This window comes from Hyla sarda, unplaced genomic scaffold (assembly GCF_029499605.1).
Source record: "Hyla sarda isolate aHylSar1 unplaced genomic scaffold, aHylSar1.hap1 scaffold_438, whole genome shotgun sequence".
Taxonomy (NCBI): Eukaryota; Metazoa; Chordata; class Amphibia; order Anura; family Hylidae; genus Hyla; species Hyla sarda.
The window spans coordinates 1-22,344 of NW_026610452.1; the positions used below are offsets into that span (position 1 = coordinate 1).

At 45.4% G+C, this 22,344-nt stretch overlaps 7 non-coding genes and 3 pseudogenes across 7 annotated transcripts; all 10 read right to left on the bottom strand.

The window, feature by feature from the left end:
• Positions 1 to 173, bottom strand: LOC130334594 (U2 spliceosomal RNA; annotated as a pseudogene; the record flags this gene model as incomplete).
• Positions 174 to 5,211: 5,038 nt separating this feature from the next.
• LOC130334603 (U2 spliceosomal RNA) lies at positions 5,212 to 5,344 on the bottom strand (annotated as a pseudogene).
• A 2,093-nt stretch (positions 5,345 to 7,437) lies between these two features.
• On the bottom strand, positions 7,438 to 7,628 carry LOC130334547 (U2 spliceosomal RNA). The gene has a single exon (XR_008876335.1). It is a non-coding gene; the product is annotated as a U2 spliceosomal RNA (small nuclear RNA).
• A 2,089-nt stretch (positions 7,629 to 9,717) lies between these two features.
• On the bottom strand, positions 9,718 to 9,908 carry LOC130334560 (U2 spliceosomal RNA). The gene has a single exon (XR_008876346.1). It is a non-coding gene; the product is annotated as a U2 spliceosomal RNA (small nuclear RNA).
• Positions 9,909 to 11,995: 2,087 nt separating this feature from the next.
• Positions 11,996 to 12,186, bottom strand: LOC130334572 (U2 spliceosomal RNA). Its single transcript, XR_008876357.1, has one exon. It is a non-coding gene; the product is annotated as a U2 spliceosomal RNA (small nuclear RNA).
• Positions 12,187 to 14,275: 2,089 nt separating this feature from the next.
• On the bottom strand, positions 14,276 to 14,466 carry LOC130334584 (U2 spliceosomal RNA). The gene has a single exon (XR_008876368.1). It is a non-coding gene; the product is annotated as a U2 spliceosomal RNA (small nuclear RNA).
• A 2,090-nt stretch (positions 14,467 to 16,556) lies between these two features.
• LOC130334596 (U2 spliceosomal RNA) lies at positions 16,557 to 16,747 on the bottom strand. The gene has a single exon (XR_008876376.1). It is a non-coding gene; the product is annotated as a U2 spliceosomal RNA (small nuclear RNA).
• Positions 16,748 to 18,836: 2,089 nt separating this feature from the next.
• On the bottom strand, positions 18,837 to 19,027 carry LOC130334604 (U2 spliceosomal RNA). The gene has a single exon (XR_008876377.1). It is a non-coding gene; the product is annotated as a U2 spliceosomal RNA (small nuclear RNA).
• A 2,089-nt stretch (positions 19,028 to 21,116) lies between these two features.
• Positions 21,117 to 21,299, bottom strand: LOC130334593 (U2 spliceosomal RNA). Its single transcript, XR_008876375.1, has one exon. It is a non-coding gene; the product is annotated as a U2 spliceosomal RNA (small nuclear RNA).
• Positions 21,300 to 21,993: 694 nt separating this feature from the next.
• LOC130334595 (U2 spliceosomal RNA) lies at positions 21,994 to 22,153 on the bottom strand (annotated as a pseudogene).
• Between the last annotated feature and the right edge of the window lie 191 nt (positions 22,154 to 22,344).

Genomic DNA, 22,344 nt, shown 5'->3' on the forward strand with positions numbered 1-22,344 from the left:
GAAGATACTGCCATATCGGGTCAATGCATAGGGCGACGGAAGCAAGCTTCGAAATCGGCCCCCGTTCTCAAAAATCCATTTAATATATGGTCCCCAGATAGGGGACGTATCAGATATTAAACTGATAAGAACAGATTTTTTTTTAACTTGACTACCCTTACGGGGCCAACTTTATTAAAAATTAAATAATGTTAACAAAGTTGTGCAAATATGCCAATAAATACAGTTACATATAAATAACATATTTACAACATATTAAAACATAAAATGGGCACTTGGTGGCTTTACAAGATAGAATTCCATTCTTTTAAAAACCATTTTCTAGATAAAAGTGGAAATCTCTTCTTGTCTAAAAGATAGTACTGGTACATTTCATAAAAACAGATAGATAAAATGTCCTTCACAGATAAAACCTCATGCTTGAACAATAAAATATTCCTGGCCTTCCACAGAGCTGCCTTCACACAGTTTATGATCTTCCATGCAATAGTCTCTTTAGTCCGTGTTGGGCATTCCAGGCAACCATAAAAAACCACTGCAATATTTAAGTCTTTTAGTCCAGTTATCCTTTTTGCCAGAGGGAGTATCTTTGTCCATATTTTCTGCGAGTAAAAACAAGTCCATATTAGATGGTGCACGGTCTCCTCTTGTCGGCATCCCTCCCTCGGGCAGGTTGCAGAGTTGGATAATCCTCTTCGGTGCTGGAATGCCCGGCATGGAAGACACTCGTGTGCGCAGCTCCAGGCCAGGTCCTTCTGTGAATTAAAAAGATAATTAATACTCAACATCTTCCAAATCTGTATACACTTCTGTTCGTTAAAATTTTTGATGGGAGTCACGGTACTGGTTTCTTTTATTTCCTTTAGTAGTTTTTTGCTATTGCACAGATCCTGAACACTTTTACCTTTAAAATTATATAAGTTTAAAATTTTTCCTAAAATCATGTATTGAGGGGGTAAATTCAAAGAATAAGGGCAACTTAAAACTGTAGAAAACCAGCCGTTCCTCCGCATAAAATAACCAGTATTAAAACGAACAAAATAAGACCAGTAGCTATCTTTAAAAACAGTAGTAAAACACATGCTAAAAAACTTTATTAAAAGGAAAGCTTTAAAATCTGGAAAATCCTTACCGCCCCTGGAGTTCGGTTTTATCACAATTTGTCTCTTTAATTTTTCGCTCTTAGAACTCCAAAAGAAAGTAAAACAAGCTTTTGTTATTTTCTTTAGAACCATTTCGGGGGGTGGGAAAACCAGACTTAAATACAATAAAATAGGTAAAAGCACCATTTTTGTAACTAAAACCTTCCCTTCCATTGTAAGTTCTCGCATGTTCCACATACATATTTTCTTATTTATTTTTTGAGCCACCAAGTCCCAGCTATTAAAACCATTATTAGACTCGTCAAAGGAGACACCTAAAATCTGCACCGACTCAGACACAGGGACGGGCACATCATACAAAGGCATTCCGCCTATGTTTAAAATGTTACTTTTGTTAAAATTGACTTTAAAACCGGAGGCACAATTAAAATATTGAATCTGTTTTAGCGTCTTCTGAAGCGATGGGGTGTCCCTGCAAAACACCGCAACATCGTCCATGTACCCCACTACCTTCGCCTCTAGTCCCCCTCCTCCTGGCAGGGGGACTCCATGGATCTGCTTATCCTTTCGTATTGTACATAAAAGAGGCTCTATTGCGCAAATGAAGAGTAGTGGGGACAAGGGACACCCCTGCTTCACTCCGGAATTTAAAATCACGCCCTGTGTCTTAAAACCATTTACTAAAATTTTACTAGTACAGTTATCATAAAAAGCTCTAAGAGACAATAAAAAGCCATCAGGTATACCCATTTTCTCTAAAACCTTAAAAAGATAAAAATGTGACACCCTGTCGAAAGCTTTTTCAAAATCTATGGATAAAACCGCCAGCTTTCCTTTTCTTAATTTGGTGTCGCTAATTACATCCTTTAAAAGGTTTAGGTTCTCCCATAAACTCCTCCCAGTCACCCCACAGACTTGGTTTGTATGAATTATTTTATGGATTACGTTCTTTAAGCGGTTAGCACACAGTTTCGCCATTATTTTATAGTCGCAGTTCAGAAGGGTGATTGGTCTCCAGTTTTTGAGTTCCGACCGGTCTCCCTTTTTGAATAGCAGGGAGACATCACCCTTCTTCCATGAGCCTGGGAGGATTTTAGACTTAAAGACTTCCGTAAAAAGGGAGAACAAATCTTCTTTTAAAATACCATAAAAAGTAACATAAAATTCAATGGGTATACCATCCGGCCCAGGCACTTTACCTGTTTTAAAACTCTTGACGGTCTCTAAAATCTCCTGCTCTGAAATATTCTGCAATAAAAAAGACTGTGAGACAGGATCTAAAAAATTGGTGATCTCCTTTAACGAGTCATTCATAAAACATTCATCAATGTGTTTTACATTAAAAAGATCCGCATAAAACTCTTGCACCTTTTTTAAAATACCCTGTACATCATTCACTCCTTCAATGTTTTCTATTAACCTTCTATTTTCATGTATTTTCTTAAAAAAATACCTGGAGCAGGTCTCGTTTTCCTCAAGATGCTGTATTCGAGACCTAAAGATAATTTCTTTTCCTTTCTGCTCCAGGCACTTAGTTATTTCTTTTTTAAGATCATGTACCTCCTTCTCCACCTCCATCCCATGTGCTCTGAATTTGTACAGGGTTTGCAGACGAGTATTTAGGATATTATAAAATTCACGTTTTTCTTTAGCTTTCCTAACCCCAACACGGATAAAAAATTCTTTTATTTTTAGTTTCATTTTTTCCCACCAGATACTGGTGGGAGTGTTGGGGTCTTTTACTCGTCTGCATTCCTTGTAAAAGGTGATAAAATCTGATAAAACCTGCGGATCTTCTAAAAGGGACACGTTTAACTTCCAGGCATTCCTACCAGTTCTCCTTTTAAAATCACTTTTAACTTTAAAATACAATAATTTATGGTCAGAAAAAACATTGGTAAAAAGATCACAGTTAAAAGGCAGTACTTGATAAGAACAAAAAATAAAATCTATCCTGGAGCTACAGCTTGCATTGCTCCAGGTAACACCGTCTTCCTCTGGTACGTTAAAATTACATTTTTTAAAAACATCAGTGAGATTAAAATCTAAAATCAAGTTTTTTAACATAAAAGACGTCTTATCATAGTTCCTACTCACTGCGTTCGAAAAACGGCGTTCTCCCCTTAAAATACAATTAAAATCACCTGATAAAACAAGAGGACTAGAATTGTTAATAAAAAGGGGTAAAATCTCCAACATTTTTATTCTTTCATTCTTATCAGGAGAACCATAAAAATTTAAAAACTGCCATTTAATACCATTAATAAAAGCGCTGACCAATAAAATTCTGCCTGGTAAAATTTCGTTAAAACTCTCAATTAAAACGTTCCCTTTAAAAAGTATGGCGACCCCTGCTGATCTGGACTCATTTGATCCAGACCAGACTGATGGACCGTGCACCCAATCATCTTCATATTCTTTATAATTTAATCTGTGCGGGATGCCACATTCCTGCAGGAAAAGGACGGAAGCAGCAAAAACCGACAAGTAATTAAATAGGGCAACCCTTCTTACTCTGGCGCTCACACTTCTCACGTTCAAGGACAGACCGGACAACTCAGCCATGGGAATGTACAAGAAAACGTCTTACACCTCTGATTCCCCCTCCGAAGCCTCATACCCCCCAAAATCTGACTCAACTGTACGCATAGAGGAAGCAGGAGAGGAGGCACCATCACTCAGCCGACCCCCCTCCTCCATCATGATTGAGGCATAGTTGTTCTCGGGCATCCTGGCAATCAGGGCTCCAGACTCATTGGGTTCTTCCACCTCTTGCCCCTCCATAGGGGTCGGGTGTTCACTTAGTTCCGTCTCTGGTACCTCAGAGACGGTCACCCCTGAAACCTCCTCCTGGCAGGGAGGAGGGGGGGTATCCCCTATGGGGACCTGTGGAGGAACGTCACTTGGGTTCCCTGCATCCGCAGGTACTTCCATCGGCTCCCCCTGGACCGCCTCCGAATAGAGTCTTCTGGAGCCCCTCCGCCTTTTAACCTTCACCTCTCCACCCGGATCATCGCTCTCAGGGGGACCCTGAGCCAGAGGTTGCTGAGGAGCGGATTCGGCCGCCGTCCGCTCCTCTCTTAACCCAGCATGCTCCTGGGGGCCAGTTTTTTCACCACTTGCACGTTTTTTGGCCATCCTCTGCTCTTTAGGGTCCCCTCCTTTTGCCTGAGGGGGGTCTTTCTCCTTCTCCATCTCACCGCTTACCTCTTGTGGGGGGGTAATCACTGGCTCTGCTTGCCTCGGCTGGTGTCCCGGTTGCTGTCCTTGCTGCCTCCAGGGTTGCCACTGCTGCTCCGTCCTATGTCTGTGGGGACAAGAGGAGAAAAGGTGACCGAATTGTTGACAGAAATTGCACCTCCCTCCTCTTGTGCATTTCTCTGTCTCGTGCTGTGTGCTACCACATTTTTTGCATGTACTTTCACAGTTTTCTTTTGTGTGTCCATATCTGTGACACTTCCTGCAGTAGCTTGGCATCCCCGCATAAAAGAGGTCGCCACACATATTATTTATTTTAAAACGAGCTGGTGGTAGTTGCATTCCCCCTGGCAATCTGTCATCTTTTTTGCATGTAACCTGAAATCTCCACTTAGATGTCCAGATGCCACAGCTGTTCATGATTTTTCCTCTGCACTCAACCTTACTAAAATAGACTTGTAAAAACAACTCAACATCGTGTAGGTTGGCGAAAGGGGAATACATCTTTACTACCACCAGCTTAATATCGTCTAGAACGTGCTCAATAATCCGGACACCCTGAAGCTTTTTGTCTTTACTCGCAGCAGCTCTGGTAACAAAATCTCTGTGGATGCCATTTTGTGTGAACGTCACATCAAAAATTTTACGCTTCGGGTAGTCCTGGATTGCCAATATCTCGCCCTTCTGTATTCCGAAAACTCCTCCGAGCACGTCCTCTACTACGAATTTCAAATCGTCCGCCCTTTTGGTATCATCCGTGAGAATGACTCTCACGGTGTTTTTGATCCTTGCGTATGCCGGCACAGAACCTGGATCCGGATCATCATCCATGGTTCTAACCTCTCTCCACCCGAAGGTCTTGAGAGGCGATCGCTACTCGTTACCCTGGGACTAGGCCCTCTCCCCAATAGCAACAAGTGGGTGAAGCCCAGGCAATAAACCTGGGCGATCCCACAAGGCCGAGGAGAGGGGTACCCGAGTACCTTCTGACCAGATCTCCTGTATTACTACACTTGATCTTAGCCAAAAGGCCGAGAAGCGATAACCGTGAAAGGGGCGGGCCCAACAAGGTGCCCTTCATGGGCACTATCACTGCTTGCTGTCAGGGAGGCTGCCAGACAATTTTCCATGCACACTCTGGGCTGGGGGGCAGTCAACCACCAGTACACACAGCAGAACCTAAACCCATACCATTATTGCTAAGCAGCAAGACAGGGGCCCATTGCACTCCCACGGGGCCTTTTTAAATGCAATCCATAACCCGGATTTGCCAGGAACCCTTCTTACTCCTCCTACTTGCATGTGACACTGGGCTTAGGATCTGCATAGGAAACACACACACAAGCACACACCTACCTTTGTTGCCTGCAGATGCCTCCTTGGCTGTCCCCAAACGGTATCAAACCAACACCCACGGGAAGCTGTAAGCATAGAGGACATGCCTGCACCCCATTGGACTTACCTGTGTGGGTTAAACCCGGGTTATTTGACAACCTATGGCGGTGATGGTTCTGCTCAGGCAGAGCAGTGCTGATGCTCCTCATAAAGCTGTCGCTGCTGTGAAGGTTCTAGGTGACATCACAAATCCCTATGGTTACATACACAACAAAGCTGGGTTGTTGTTGTTTACACTCTGCAAGGCCTGTGGAAGTGAGTGACATCATAGCACTGTAGTTCTGAGGGTTCTAGATGGATGCAACAATCTCCTGTTGCTTCTATGAAGGCCATAATAGACGACATCACCAAACAGCTCCATAGTCACATACACAGCAAAGGAGAGATGTTGTTTACACCTAGTGATGTCAGTGGTATTGAGTGACATCACAGCACAGTGCTAAGGCTCCTGGGCCTGGACACAGCAGCGGCTGCAATATCTCAACGGAGAATACGTTTATATATATGTGTGTGTGTGCGCGTATATATATATATATATATATATATATATATATATATATATATACATTTCTCCGCCGAAATCACTTTTAAACCCATTTCCACCTTTTTTTCCCTTCTCTTCCTCTTACTTTTTTTTCACGTTTTTTTACGTTTTTCTCCTTTTCGCCTCTTTTCTGGGCGTATTATTCTTCTTTTTCTTCTTTTTTTTCGTCTAATGCATACCCCATCAGTGCAGCAATGCTTATTCAATACCGCCAGCAGATGGAGACACTGGGGGATAATTTTCTAAGGATTTATACTGATTTTTCCTGTCTGAATTTGTCGCACAGAAAGTTGCAGGCCAAATATGTGTGACATTTCTGCGACTTTAGCTTCTAGAGCATTTTTACAACATTATACATAGGTGCTGAATACATAAAAAGCGACTGTTCAGCGACAGACAAGTCGCATCGGCTGAAAGTAGGCCAGAATGTCAGTCCATGTTGGAGCAGGTTTAGATACAGTCTAAAGTATAGATCTCAAAGTCTGTGCACAGAATTTAGCAAGGGCCTCGCACCTTCTGATGCATCAGGTAGGTGCACAATAGCATAGCCTAACCTTCTGTACTTTGGTCTATATTGATGCGGGACATAGACAGCCAGCTGATGACCAATCCATTAGTGCAATGGATGGCTGGAAGCATTTGTCTTTGCCTTTGCAATACCACAGAAGCAATGCATGGTCAATGTACAGCAATGACACACCTGTGTGAACAGCCAGGAGACCCCCCCCCCCCCCATGTTATGTTACATAGTTACATAGTTAGTACGGTCGAAAAAAGACATATGTCCATCAAGTTCAACCAGGGAATTAAGGGGTAGGGGTGTGGCGCGATATTGGGGAAGGGATGAGATTTTATATTTCTTCATAAGCATTAATCTTATTTTGTCAATTAGGAACATTCAGCACCCACCCGCTATCAAGGCAGCTGCCTATCATGTCATGCCCTACCTGCACAGGTGTGCTGGCTACTCAAATGATCCAATTAAGGAGGCCATTTAGTCAGCAGCAGCAGAAGTCCTGTGCCTGGACGCTCCAACAGCGGCCAGACACAAGCAGAAGCAGAAGCAGCAGAAGCAGCAGCAGCACCACCTTTTGTTTTTTGGCTGCAGCAGCAGCAAGGCCCACAGGGCTGGCTAGCTGGCTAGCCAGCAAGCAGGTAGCAATGAAAGTAGGAATCTTTCTTTTTAACCCTGTAAGGGGGTGGTGCACTGTACCCGAAGATACTGCCATATCGGGTCAATGCATAGGGCGACGGAAGCAAGCTTCGAAATCGGCCCCCGTTCTCAAAAATCCATTTAATATATGGTCCCCAGATAGGGGACGTATCAGATATTAAACTGATAAGAACAGATACTACACTTGATCTTAGCCAAAAGGCCGAGAAGCGATAACCGTGAAAGGGGCGGGCCCAACAAGGTGCCCTTCATGGGCACTATCACTGCTTGCTGTCAGGGAGGCTGCCAGACAATTTTCCATGCACACTCTGGGCTGGGGGGCAGTCAACCACCAGTACACACAGCAGAACCTAAACCCATACCATTATTGCTAAGCAGCAAGACAGGGGCCCATTGCACTCCCACGGGGCCTTTTTAAATGCAATCCATAACCCGGATTTGCCAGGAACCCTTCTTACTCCTCCTACTTGCATGTGACACTGGGCTTAGGATCTGCATAGGAAACACACACACAAGCACACACCTACCTTTGTTGCCTGCAGATGCCTCCTTGGCTGTCCCCAAACGGTATCAAACCAACACCCACGGGAAGCTGTAAGCATAGAGGACATGCCTGCACCCCATTGGACTTACCTGTGTGGGTTAAACCCGGGTTATTTGACAACCTATGGCGGTGATGGTTCTGCTCAGGCAGAGCAGTGCTGATGCTCCTCATAAAGCTGTCGCTGCTGTGAAGGTTCTAGGTGACATCACAAATCCCTATGGTTACATACACAACAAAGCTGGGTTGTTGTTGTTTACACTCTGCAAGGCCTGTGGAAGTGAGTGACATCATAGCACTGTAGTTCTGAGGGTTCTAGATGGATGCAACAATCTCCTGTTGCTTCTATGAAGGCCATAATAGACGACATCACCAAACAGCTCCATAGTCACATACACAGCAAAGGAGAGATGTTGTTTACACCTAGTGATGTCAGTGGTATTGAGTGACATCACAGCACAGTGCTAAGGCTCCTGGGCCTGGACACAGCAGCGGCTGCAATATCTCAACGGAGAATACGTTTATATATATGTGTGTGTGTGCGCGTATATATATATATATATATATATATATATATATATATATATTTCTCCGCCTAAATCACTTTTAAACCCATTTCCACCTTTTTTTCCCTTCTCTTCCTCTTACTTTTTTTTCACGTTTTTTTACGTTTTTCTCCTTTTCGCCTCTTTTCTGGGCGTATTATTCTTCTTTTTCTTCTTTTTTTTCGTCTAATGCATACCCCATCAGTGCAGCAATGCTTATTCAATACCGCCAGCAGATGGAGACACTGGGGGATAATTTTCTAAGGATTTATACTGATTTTTCCTGTCTGAATTTGTCGCACAGAAAGTTGCAGGCCAAATATGTGTGACATTTCTGCGACTTTAGCTTCTAGAGCATTTTTACAACATTATACATAGGTGCTGAATACATAAAAAGCGACTGTTCAGCGACAGACAAGTCGCATCGGCTGAAAGTAGGCCAGAATGTCAGTCCATGTTGGAGCAGGTTTAGATACAGTCTAAAGTATAGATCTCAAAGTCTGTGCACAGAATTTAGCAAGGGCCTCGCACCTTCTGATGCATCAGGTAGGTGCACAATAGCATAGCCTAACCCTCTGTACTTTGGTCTATATTGATGCGGGACATAGACAGCCAGCTGATGACCAATCCATTAGTGCAATGGATGGCTGGAAGCATTTGTCTTTGCCTTTGCAATACCACAGAAGCAATGCATGGTCAATGTACAGCAATGACACACCTGTGTGAACAGCCAGGAGACCCCCCCCCCCCCCCCATGTTATGTTACATAGTTACATAGTTAGTACGGTCGAAAAAAGACATATGTCCATCAAGTTCAACCAGGGAATTAAGGGGTAGGGGTGTGGCGCGATATTGGGGAAGGGATGAGATTTTATATTTCTTCATAAGCATTAATCTTATTTTGTCAATTAGGAACATTCAGCACCCACCCGCTATCAAGGCAGCTGCCTATCATGTCATGCCCTACCTGCACAGGTGTGCTGGCTACTCAAATGATCCAATTAAGGAGGCCATTTAGTCAGCAGCAGCAGAAGTCCTGTGCCTGGACGCTCCAACAGCGGCCAGACACAAGCAGAAGCAGAAGCAGCAGAAGCAGCAGCAGCACCACCTTTTGTTTTTTGGCTGCAGCAGCAGCAAGGCCCACAGGGCTGGCTAGCTGGCTAGCCAGCAAGCAGGTAGCAATGAAAGTAGGAATCTTTCTTTTTAACCCTGTAAGGGGGTGGTGCACTGTACCCGAAGATACTGCCATATCGGGTCAATGCATAGGGCGACGGAAGCAAGCTTCGAAATCGGCCCCCGTTCTCAAAAATCCATTTAATATATGGTCCCCAGATAGGGGACGTATCAGATATTAAACTGATAAGAACAGATACTACACTTGATCTTAGCCAAAAGGCCGAGAAGCGATAACCGTGAAAGGGGCGGGCCCAACAAGGTGCCCTTCATGGGCACTATCACTGCTTGCTGTCAGGGAGGCTGCCAGACAATTTTCCATGCACACTCTGGGCTGGGGGGCAGTCAACCACCAGTACACACAGCAGAACCTAAACCCATACCATTATTGCTAAGCAGCAAGACAGGGGCCCATTGCACTCCCACGGGGCCTTTTTAAATGCAATCCATAACCCGGATTTGCCAGGAACCCTTCTTACTCCTCCTACTTGCATGTGACACTGGGCTTAGGATCTGCATAGGAAACACACACACAAGCACACACCTACCTTTGTTGCCTGCAGATGCCTCCTTGGCTGTCCCCAAACGGTATCAAACCAACACCCACGGGAAGCTGTAAGCATAGAGGACATGCCTGCACCCCATTGGACTTACCTGTGTGGGTTAAACCCGGGTTATTTGACAACCTATGGCGGTGATGGTTCTGCTCAGGCAGAGCAGTGCTGATGCTCCTCATAAAGCTGTCGCTGCTGTGAAGGTTCTAGGTGACATCACAAATCCCTATGGTTACATACACAACAAAGCTGGGTTGTTGTTGTTTACACTCTGCAAGGCCTGTGGAAGTGAGTGACATCATAGCACTGTAGTTCTGAGGGTTCTAGATGGATGCAACAATCTCCTGTTGCTTCTATGAAGGCCATAATAGACGACATCACCAAACAGCTCCATAGTCACATACACAGCAAAGGAGAGATGTTGTTTACACCTAGTGATGTCAGTGGTATTGAGTGACATCACAGCACAGTGCTAAGGCTCCTGGGCCTGGACACAGCAGCGGCTGCAATATCTCAACGGAGAATACGTTTATATATATGTGTGTGTGTGCGCGTATATATATATATATATATATATATATATATATATATATATTCTCCGCCGAAATCACTTTTAAACCCATTTCCACCTTTTTTTCCCTTCTCTTCCTCTTACTTTTTTTTCACGTTTTTTTACGTTTTTCTCCTTTTCGCCTCTTTTCTGGGCGTATTATTCTTCTTTTTCTTCTTTTTTTTCGTCTAATGCATACCCCATCAGTGCAGCAATGCTTATTCAATACCGCCAGCAGATGGAGACACTGGGGGATAATTTTCTAAGGATTTATACTGATTTTTCCTGTCTGAATTTGTCGCACAGAAAGTTGCAGGCCAAATATGTGTGACATTTCTGCGACTTTAGCTTCTAGAGCATTTTTACAACATTATACATAGGTGCTGAATACATAAAAAGCGACTGTTCAGCGACAGACAAGTCGCATCGGCTGAAAGTAGGCCAGAATGTCAGTCCATGTTGGAGCAGGTTTAGATACAGTCTAAAGTATAGATCTCAAAGTCTGTGCACAGAATTTAGCAAGGGCCTCGCACCTTCTGATGCATCAGGTAGGTGCACAATAGCATAGCCTAACCCTCTGTACTTTGGTCTATATTGATGCGGGACATAGACAGCCAGCTGATGACCAATCCATTAGTGCAATGGATGGCTGGAAGCATTTGTCTTTGCCTTTGCAATACCACAGAAGCAATGCATGGTCAATTTACAGCAATGACACACCTGTGTGAACAGCCAGGAGACCCCCCCCCCCCCCCATGTTATGTTACATAGTTACATAGTTAGTACGGTCGAAAAAAGACATATGTCCATCAAGTTCAACCAGGGAATTAAGGGGTAGGGGTGTGGCGCGATATTGGGGAAGGGATGAGATTTTATATTTCTTCATAAGCATTAATCTTATTTTGTCAATTAGGAACATTCAGCACCCACCCGCTATCAAGGCAGCTGCCTATCATGTCATGCCCTACCTGCACAGGTGTGCTGGCTACTCAAATGATCCAATTAAGGAGGCCATTTAGTCAGCAGCAGCAGAAGTCCTGTGCCTGGACGCTCCAACAGCGGCCAGACACAAGCAGAAGCAGAAGCAGCAGAAGCAGCAGCAGCACCACCTTTTGTTTTTTGGCTGCAGCAGCAGCAAGGCCCACAGGGCTGGCTAGCTGGCTAGCCAGCAAGCAGGTAGCAATGAAAGTAGGAATCTTTCTTTTTAACCCTGTAAGGGGGTGGTGCACTGTACCCGAAGATACTGCCATATCGGGTCAATGCATAGGGCGACGGAAGCAAGCTTCGAAATCGGCCCCCGTTCTCAAAAATCCATTTAATATATGGTCCCCAGATAGGGGACGTATCAGATATTAAACTGATAAGAACAGATACTACACTTGATCTTAGCCAAAAGGCCGAGAAGCGATAACCGTGAAAGGGGCGGGCCCAACAAGGTGCCCTTCATGGGCACTATCACTGCTTGCTGTCAGGGAGGCTGCCAGACAATTTTCCATGCACACTCTGGGCTGGGGGGCAGTCAACCACCAGTACACACAGCAGAACCTAAACCCATACCATTATTGCTAAGCAGCAAGATAGGGGCCCATTGCACTCCCACGGGGCCTTTTTAAATGCAATCCATAACCCGGATTTGTCAGGAACCCTTCTTACTCCTCCTACTTGCATGTGACACTGGGCTTAGGATCTGCATAGGAAACACACACACAAGCACACACCTACCTTTGTTGCCTGCAGATGCCTCCTTGGCTGTCCCCAAACGGTATCAAACCAACACCCACGGGAAGCTGTAAGCATAGAGGACATGCCTGCACCCCATTGGACTTACCTGTGTGGGTTAAACCCGGGTTATTTGACAACCTATGGCGGTGATGGTTCTGCTCAGGCAGAGCAGTGCTGATGCTCCTCATAAAGCTGTCGCTGCTGTGAAGGTTCTAGGTGACATCACAAATCCCTATGCTTACATACACAACAAAGCTGGGTTGTTGTTGTTTACACTCTGCAAGGCCTGTGGAAGTGAGTGACATCATAGCACTGTAGTTCTGAGGGTTCTAGATGGATGCAACAATCTCCTGTTGCTTCTATGAAGGCCATAATAGACGACATCACCAAACAGCTCCATAGTCACATACACAGCAAAGGAGAGATGTTGTTTACACCTAGTGATGTCAGTGGTATTGAGTGACATCACAGCACAGTGCTAAGGCTCCTGGGCCTGGACACAGCAGCGGCTGCAATATCTCAACGGAGAATACGTTTATATATATGTGTGTGTGTGCGCGTATATATATATATATATATATATATATATATATATATATATATATTCTCCGCCGAAATCACTTTTAAACCCATTTCCACCTTTTTTTCCCTTCTCTTCCTCTTACTTTTTTTTCACGTTTTTTTACGTTTTTCTCCTTTTCGCCTCTTTTCTGGGCGTATTATTCTTCTTTTTCTTCTTTTTTTTCGTCTAATGCATACCCCATCAGTGCAGCAATGCTTATTCAATACCGCCAGCAGATGGAGACACTGGGGGATAATTTTCTAAGGATTTATACTGATTTTTCCTGTCTGAATTTGTCGCACAGAAAGTTGCAGGCCAAATATGTGTGACATTTCTGCGACTTTAGCTTCTAGAGCATTTTTACAACATTATACATAGGTGCTGAATACATAAAAAGCGACTGTTCAGCGACAGACAAGTCGCATCGGCTGAAAGTAGGCCAGAATGTCAGTCCATGTTGGAGCAGGTTTAGATACAGTCTAAAGTATAGATCTCAAAGTCTGTGCACAGAATTTAGCAAGGGCCTCGCACCTTCTGATGCATCAGGTAGGTGCACAATAGCATAGCCTAACCCTCTGTACTTTGGTCTATATTGATGCGGGACATAGACAGCCAGCTGATGACCAATCCATTAGTGCAATGGATGGCTGGAAGCATTTGTCTTTGCCTTTGCAATACCACAGAAGCAATGCATGGTCAATGTACAGCAATGACACACCTGTGTGAACAGCCAGGAGACCCCCCCCCCCCCATGTTATGTTACATAGTTACATAGTTAGTACGGTCGAAAAAAGACATATGTCCATCAAGTTCAACCAGGGAATTAAGGGGTAGGGGTGTGGCGCGATATTGGGGAAGGGATGAGATTTTATATTTCTTCATAAGCATTAATCTTATTTTGTCAATTAGGAACATTCAGCACCCACCCGCTATCAAGGCAGCTGCCTATCATGTCATGCCCTACCTGCACAGGTGTGCTGGCTACTCAAATGATCCAATTAAGGAGGCCATTTAGTCAGCAGCAGCAGAAGTCCTGTGCCTGGACGCTCCAACAGCGGCCAGACACAAGCAGAAGCAGAAGCAGCAGAAGCAGCAGCAGCACCACCTTTTGTTTTTTGGCTGCAGCAGCAGCAAGGCCCACAGGGCTGGCTAGCTGGCTAGCCAGCAAGCAGGTAGCAATGAAAGTAGGAATCTTTCTTTTTAACCCTGTAAGGGGGTGGTGCACTGTACCCGAAGATACTGCCATATCGGGTCAATGCATAGGGCGACGGAAGCAAGCTTCGAAATCGGCCCCCGTTCTCAAAAATCCATTTAATATATGGTCCCCAGATAGGGGACGTATCAGATATTAAACTGATAAGAACAGATACTACACTTGATCTTAGCCAAAAGGCCGAGAAGCGATAACCGTGAAAGGGGCGGGCCCAACAAGGTGCCCTTCATGGGCACTATCACTGCTTGCTGTCAGGGAGGCTGCCAGACAATTTTCCATGCACACTCTGGGCTGGGGGGCAGTCAACCACCAGTACACACAGCAGAACCTAAACCCATACCATTATTGCTAAGCAGCAAGACAGGGGCCCATTGCACTCCCACGGGGCCTTTTTAAATGCAATCCATAACCCGGATTTGCCAGGAACCCTTCTTACTCCTCCTACTTGCATGTGACACTGGGCTTAGGATCTGCATAGGAAACACACACACAAGCACACACCTACCTTTGTTGCCTGCAGATGCCTCCTTGGCTGTCCCCAAACGGTATCAAACCAACACCCACGGGAAGCTGTAAGCATAGAGGACATGCCTGCACCCCATTGGACTTACCTGTGTGGGTTAAACCCGGGTTATTTGACAACCTATGGCGGTGATGGTTCTGCTCAGGCAGAGCAGTGCTGATGCTCCTCATAAAGCTGTCGCTGCTGTGAAGGTTCTAGGTGACATCACAAATCCCTATGGTTACATACACAACAAAGCTGGGTTGTTGTTGTTTACACTCTGCAAGGCCTGTGGAAGTGAGTGACATCATAGCACTGTAGTTCTGAGGGTTCTAGATGGATGCAACAATCTCCTGTTGCTTCTATGAAGGCCATAATAGACGACATCACCAAACAGCTCCATAGTCACATACACAGCAAAGGAGAGATGTTGTTTACACCTAGTGATGTCAGTGGTATTGAGTGACATCACAGCACAGTGCTAAGGCTCCTGGGCCTGGACACAGCAGCGGCTGCAATATCTCAACGGAGAATACGTTTATATATATGTGTGTGTGTGCGCGTATATATATATATATATATATATATATATATATATATATATATTTCTCCGCCGAAATCACTTTTAAACCCATTTCCACCTTTTTTTCCCTTCTCTTCCTCTTACTTTTTTTTCACGTTTTTTTACGTTTTTCTCCTTTTCGCCTCTTTTCTGGGCGTATTATTCTTCTTTTTCTTCTTTTTTTTCGTCTAATGCATACCCCATCAGTGCAGCAATGCTTATTCAATACCGCCAGCAGATGGAGACACTGGGGGATAATTTTCTAAGGATTTATACTGATTTTTCCTGTCTGAATTTGTCGCACAGAAAGTTGCAGGCCAAATATGTGTGACATTTCTGCGACTTTAGCTTCTAGAGCATTTTTACAACATTATACATAGGTGCTGAATACATAAAAAGCGACTGTTCAGCGACAGACAAGTCGCATCGGCTGAAAGTAGGCCAGAATGTCAGTGCATGTTGGAGCAGGTTTAGATACAGTCTAAAGTATAGATCTCAAAGTCTGTGCACAGAATTTAGCAAGGGCCTCGCACCTTCTGATGCATCAGGTAGGTGCACAATAGCATAGCCTAACCCTCTGTACTTTGGTCTATATTGATGCGGGACATAGACAGCCAGCTGATGACCAATCCATTAGTGCAATGGATGGCTGGAAGCATTTGTCTTTGCCTTTGCAATACCACAGAAGCAATGCATGGTCAATGTACAGCAATGACACACCTGTGTGAACAGCCAGGAGACCCCCCCCCCCCCCCATGTTATGTTACATAGTTACATAGTTAGTACGGTCGAAAAAAGACATATGTCCATCAAGTTCAACCAGGGAATTAAGGGGTAGGGGTGTGGCGCGATATTGGGGAAGGGATGAGATTTTATATTTCTTCATAAGCATTAATCTTATTTTGTCAATTAGGAACATTCAGCACCCACCGCTATCAAGGCAGCTGCCTATCATGTCATGCCCTACCTGCACAGGTGTGCTGGATACTCAAATGATCCAATTAAGGAGGCCATTTAGTCAGCAGCAGCAGAAGTCCTGTGCCTGGACGCTCCAAACAGCGGCCAGACACAAGCAGAAGCAGAAGCAGCAGAAGCAGCAGCAGCACCACCTTTTGTTTTTTGGCTGCAGCAGCAGCAAGGCCCACAGGGCTGGCTAGCTGGCTAGCCAGCAAGCAGGTAGCAATGAAAGTAGGAATCTTTCTTTTTAACCCTGTAAGGGGGTGGTGCACTGTACCCGAAGATACTGCCATATCGGGTCAATGCATAGGGCGACGGAAGCAAGCTTCGAAATCGGCCCCCGTTCTCAAAAATCCATTTAATATATGGTCCCCAGATAGGGGACGTATCAGATATTAAACTGATAAGAACAGATACTACACTTGATCTTAGCCAAAAGGCCGAGAAGCGATAACCGTGAAAGGGGCGGGCCCAACAAGGTGCCCTTCATGGGCACTATCACTGCTTGCTGTCAGGGAGGCTGCCAGACAATTTTCCATGCACACTCTGGGCTGGGGGGCAGTCAACCACCAGTACACACAGCAGAACCTAAACCCATACCATTATTGCTAAGCAGCAAGACAGGGGCCCATTGCACTCCCACGGGGCCTTTTTAAATGCAATCCATAACCCGGATTTGCCAGGAACCCTTCTTACTCCTCCTACTTGCATGTGACACTGGGCTTAGGATCTGCATAGGAAACACACACACAAGCACACACCTACCTTTGTTGCCTGCAGATGCCTCCTTGGCTGTCCCCAAACGGTATCAAACCAACACCCACGGGAAGCTGTAAGCATAGAGGACATGCCTGCACCCCATTGGACTTACCTGTGTGGGTTAAACCCGGGTTATTTGACAACCTATGGCGGTGATGGTTCTGCTCAGGCAGAGCAGTGCTGATGCTCCTCATAAAGCTGTCGCTGCTGTGAAGGTTCTAGGTGACATCACAAATCCCTATGGTTACATACACAACAAAGCTGGGTTGTTGTTGTTTACACTCTGCAAGGCCTGTGGAAGTGAGTGACATCATAGCACTGTAGTTCTGAGGGTTCTAGATGGATGCAACAATCTCCTGTTGCTTCTATGAAGGCCATAATAGACGACATCACCAAACAGCTCCATAGTCACATACACAGCAAAGGAGAGATGTTGTTTACACCTAGTGATGTCAGTGGTATTGAGTGACATCACAGCACAGTGCTAAGGCTCCTGGGCCTGGACACAGCAGCGGCTGCAATATCTCAACGGAGAATACGTTTATATATATGTGTGTGTGTGCGCGTATATATATATATATATATATATATATATATATATATATACATTTCTCCGCCGAAATCACTTTTAAACCCATTTCCACCTTTTTTTCCCTTCTCTTCCTCTTACTTTTTTTTCACGTTTTTTTACGTTTTTCTCCTTTTCGCCTCTTTTCTGGGCGTATTATTCTTCTTTTTCTTCTTTTTTTTCGTCTAATGCATACCCCATCAGTGCAGCAATGCTTATTCAATACCGCCAGCAGATGGAGACACTGGGGGATAATTTTCTAAGGATTTATACTGATTTTTCCTGTCTGAATTTGTCGCACAGAAAGTTGCAGGCCAAATATGTGTGACATTTCTGCGACTTTAGCTTCTAGAGCATTTTTACAACATTATACATAGGTGCTGAATACATAAAAAGCGACTGTTCAGCGACAGACAAGTCGCATCGGCTGAAAGTAGGCCAGAATGTCAGTCCATGTTGGAGCAGGTTTAGATACAGTCTAAAGTATAGATCTCAAAGTCTGTGCACAGAATTTAGCAAGGGCCTCGCACCTTCTGATGCATCAGGTAGGTGCACAATAGCATAGCCTAACCTTCTGTACTTTGGTCTATATTGATGCGGGACATAGACAGCCAGCTGATGACCAATCCATTAGTGCAATGGATGGCTGGAAGCATTTGTCTTTGCCTTTGCAATACCACAGAAGCAATGCATGGTCAATGTACAGCAATGACACACCTGTGTGAACAGCCAGGAGACCCCCCCCCCCCCCATGTTATGTTACATAGTTACATAGTTAGTACGGTCGAAAAAAGACATATGTCCATCAAGTTCAACCAGGGAATTAAGGGGTAGGGGTGTGGCGCGATATTGGGGAAGGGATGAGATTTTATATTTCTTCATAAGCATTAATCTTATTTTGTCAATTAGGAACATTCAGCACCCACCCGCTATCAAGGCAGCTGCCTATCATGTCATGCCCTACCTGCACAGGTGTGCTGGCTACTCAAATGATCCAATTAAGGAGGCCATTTAGTCAGCAGCAGCAGAAGTCCTGTGCCTGGACGCTCCAACAGCGGCCAGACACAAGCAGAAGCAGAAGCAGCAGAAGCAGCAGCAGCACCACCTTTTGTTTTTTGGCTGCAGCAGCAGCAAGGCCCACAGGGCTGGCTAGCTGGCTAGCCAGCAAGCAGGTAGCAATGAAAGTAGGAATCTTTCTTTTTAACCCTGTAAGGGGGTGGTGCACTGTACCCGAAGATACTGCCATATCGGGTCAATGCATAGGGCGACGGAAGCAAGCTTCGAAATCGGCCCCCGTTCTCAAAAATCCATTTAATATATGGTCCCCAGATAGGGGACGTATCAGATATTAAACTGATAAGAACAGATACTACACTTGATCTTAGCCAAAAGGCCGAGAAGCGATAACCGTGAAAGGGGCGGGCCCAACAAGGTGCCCTTCATGGGCACTATCACTGCTTGCTGTCAGGGAGGCTGCCAGACAATTTTCCATGCACACTCTGGGCTGGGGGGCAGTCAACCACCAGTACACACAGCAGAACCTAAACCCATACCATTATTGCTAAGCAGCAAGACAGGGGCCCATTGCACTCCCACGGGGCCTTTTTAAATGCAATCCATAACCCGGATTTGCCAGGAACCCTTCTTACTCCTCCTACTTGCATGTGACACTGGGCTTAGGATCTGCATAGGAAACACACACACAAGCACACACCTACCTTTGTTGCCTGCAGATGCCTCCTTGGCTGTCCCCAAACGGTATCAAACCAACACCCACGGGAAGCTGTAAGCATAGAGGACATGCCTGCACCCCATTGGACTTACCTGTGTGGGTTAAACCCGGGTTATTTGACAACCTATGGCGGTGATGGTTCTGCTCAGGCAGAGCAGTGCTGATGCTCCTCATAAAGCTGTCGCTGCTGTGAAGGTTCTAGGTGACATCACAAATCCCTATGGTTACATACACAACAAAGCTGGGTTGTTGTTGTTTACACTCTGCAAGGCCTGTGGAAGTGAGTGACATCATAGCACTGTAGTTCTGAGGGTTCTAGATGGATGCAACAATCTCCTGTTGCTTCTATGAAGGCCATAATAGACGACATCACCAAACAGCTCCATAGTCACATACACAGCAAAGGAGAGATGTTGTTTACACCTAGTGATGTCAGTGGTATTGAGTGACATCACAGCACAGTGCTAAGGCTCCTGGGCCTGGACACAGCAGCGGCTGCAATATCTCAACGGAGAATACGTTTATATATATGTGTGTGTGTGCGCGTATATATATATATATATATATATATATATATATATATACATTTCTCCGCCGAAATCACTTTTAAACCCATTTCCACCTTTTTTTCCCTTCTCTTCCTCTTACTTTTTTTTCACGTTTTTTTACGTTTTTCTCCTTTTCGCCTCTTTTCTGGGCGTATTATTCTTCTTTTTCTTCTTTTTTTTCGTCTAATGCATACCCCATCAGTGCAGCAATGCTTATTCAATACCGCCAGCAGATGGAGACACTGGGGGATAATTTTCTAAGGATTTATACTGATTTTTCCTGTCTGAATTTGTCGCACAGAAAGTTGCAGGCCAAATATGTGTGACATTTCTGCGACTTTAGCTTCTAGAGCATTTTTACAACATTATACATAGGTGCTGAATACATAAAAAGCGACTGTTCAGCGACAGACAAGTCGCATCGGCTGAAAGTAGGCCAGAATGTCAGTCCATGTTGGAGCAGGTTTAGATACAGTCTAAAGTATAGATCTCAAAGTCTGTGCACAGAATTTAGCAAGGGCCTCGCACCTTCTGATGCATCAGGTAGGTGCACAATAGCATAGCCTAACCTTCTGTACTTTGGTCTATATTGATGCGGGACATAGACAGCCAGCTGATGACCAATCCATTAGTGCAATGGATGGCTGGAAGCATTTGTCTTTGCCTTTGCAATACCACAGAAGCAATGCATGGTCAATGTACAGCAATGACACACCTGTGTGAACAGCCAGGAGACCCCCCCCCCCCCCCCATGTTATGTTACATAGTTACATAGTTAGTACGGTCGAAAAAAGACATATGTCCATCAAGTTCAACCAGGGAATTAAGGGGTAGGGGTGTGGCGCGATATTGGGGAAGGGATGAGATTTTATATTTCTTCATAAGCATTAATCTTATTTTGTCAATTAGGAACATTCAGCACCCACCCGCTATCAAGGCAGCTGCCTATCATGTCATGCCCTACCTGCACAGGTGTGCTGGCTACTCAAATGATCCAATTAAGGAGGCCATTTAGTCAGCAGCAGCAGAAGTCCTGTGCCTGGACGCTCCAACAGCGGCCAGACACAAGCAGAAGCAGAAGCAGCAGAAGCAGCAGCAGCACCACCTTTTGTTTTTTGGCTGCAGCAGCAGCAAGGCCCACAGGGCTGGCTAGCTGGCTAGCCAGCAAGCAGGTAGCAATGAAAGTAGGAATCTTTCTTTTTAACCCTGTAAGGGGGTGGTGCACTGTACCCGAAGATACTGCCATATCGGGTCAATGCATAGGGCGACGGAAGCAAGCTTCGAAATCGGCCCCCGTTCTCAAAAATCCATTTAATATATGGTCCCCAGATAGGGGACGTATCAGATATTAAACTGATAAGAACAGATTTTTTTTTATTTTTTTTTTTAAATGCCGAGGAACGTGCTTTCGATTCACCCAAAGTGCAAGAAAAAGTGCAAACGTGTTACACTAAAAAACCGTGCACAAAGGATGCGGTCTATCGCAAGCCCTTCTCCGATAGGAGAGAGGCCCCCCAACAAACCTTACCCTTCGCCTCCGGACCAAAAGGTACCTGCGAGGTTCCAGGTTCGATGTCCCTTTTCGCCGAAGCTACTAGGGGACCACAAATGCTCCCGGCATCCCCCTTGGCGTTAGCCAAGGTATCTGCCCGCAGAGCCGATTACGGTAGGTACCCTGCCAAAGCAGGAGTACCCGGGGTGTTTGCAGGGAGGTGCGGAACCTAATGGCCACACACACCTCCCCTAGACCGCCAGGAGGGACACCCAGAAGGGCTACCGCATCCTGACAAATCCTGTGAACACACAACACGCAAAAAGTGACACAGTGAGACAAAAAAGAAATAAATAAGTGAATGTGTGCAGATATACTGCCCGGACATCCGGCCGGATCTATAAAAATTTCTCTGATCCTAGCCAGAAGGCCGGGAATCAAGAGGTGAGTGCCACAAGGTGAAGAGATTATGGTGCCCGTGCTTCAACCCAGTGAGCCTATTCTCCCAGTGGGTTTCGGCACCTCGGGGTCACCACTCCCCGAGGCACAAAAGTACCTCGGCTCTAGACCCTCTCAGCCTCATGGCGAGACCCGGAGGGAACAGGTCACATCGGGGCAGCCGTCGAGCTGATTCCTCAGAACCAGCCCCGGAAAGCCCTGGTACACCTGCATCCTCCATGCAGCACCCATCCCCACCAGCATGAAAACTGATAAGAACAGATACTACACTTGATCTTAGCCAAAAGGCCGAGAAGCGATAACCGTGAAAGGGGCGGGCCCAACAAGGTCCCCTTCATGGGCACTATCACTGCTTGCTGTCAGGGAGGCTGCCAGACAATTTTCCATGCACACTCTGGGCTGGGGGGCAGTCAACCACCAGTACACACAGCAGAACCTAAACCCATACCATTATTGCTAAGCAGCAAGACAGGGGCCCATTGCACTCCCAC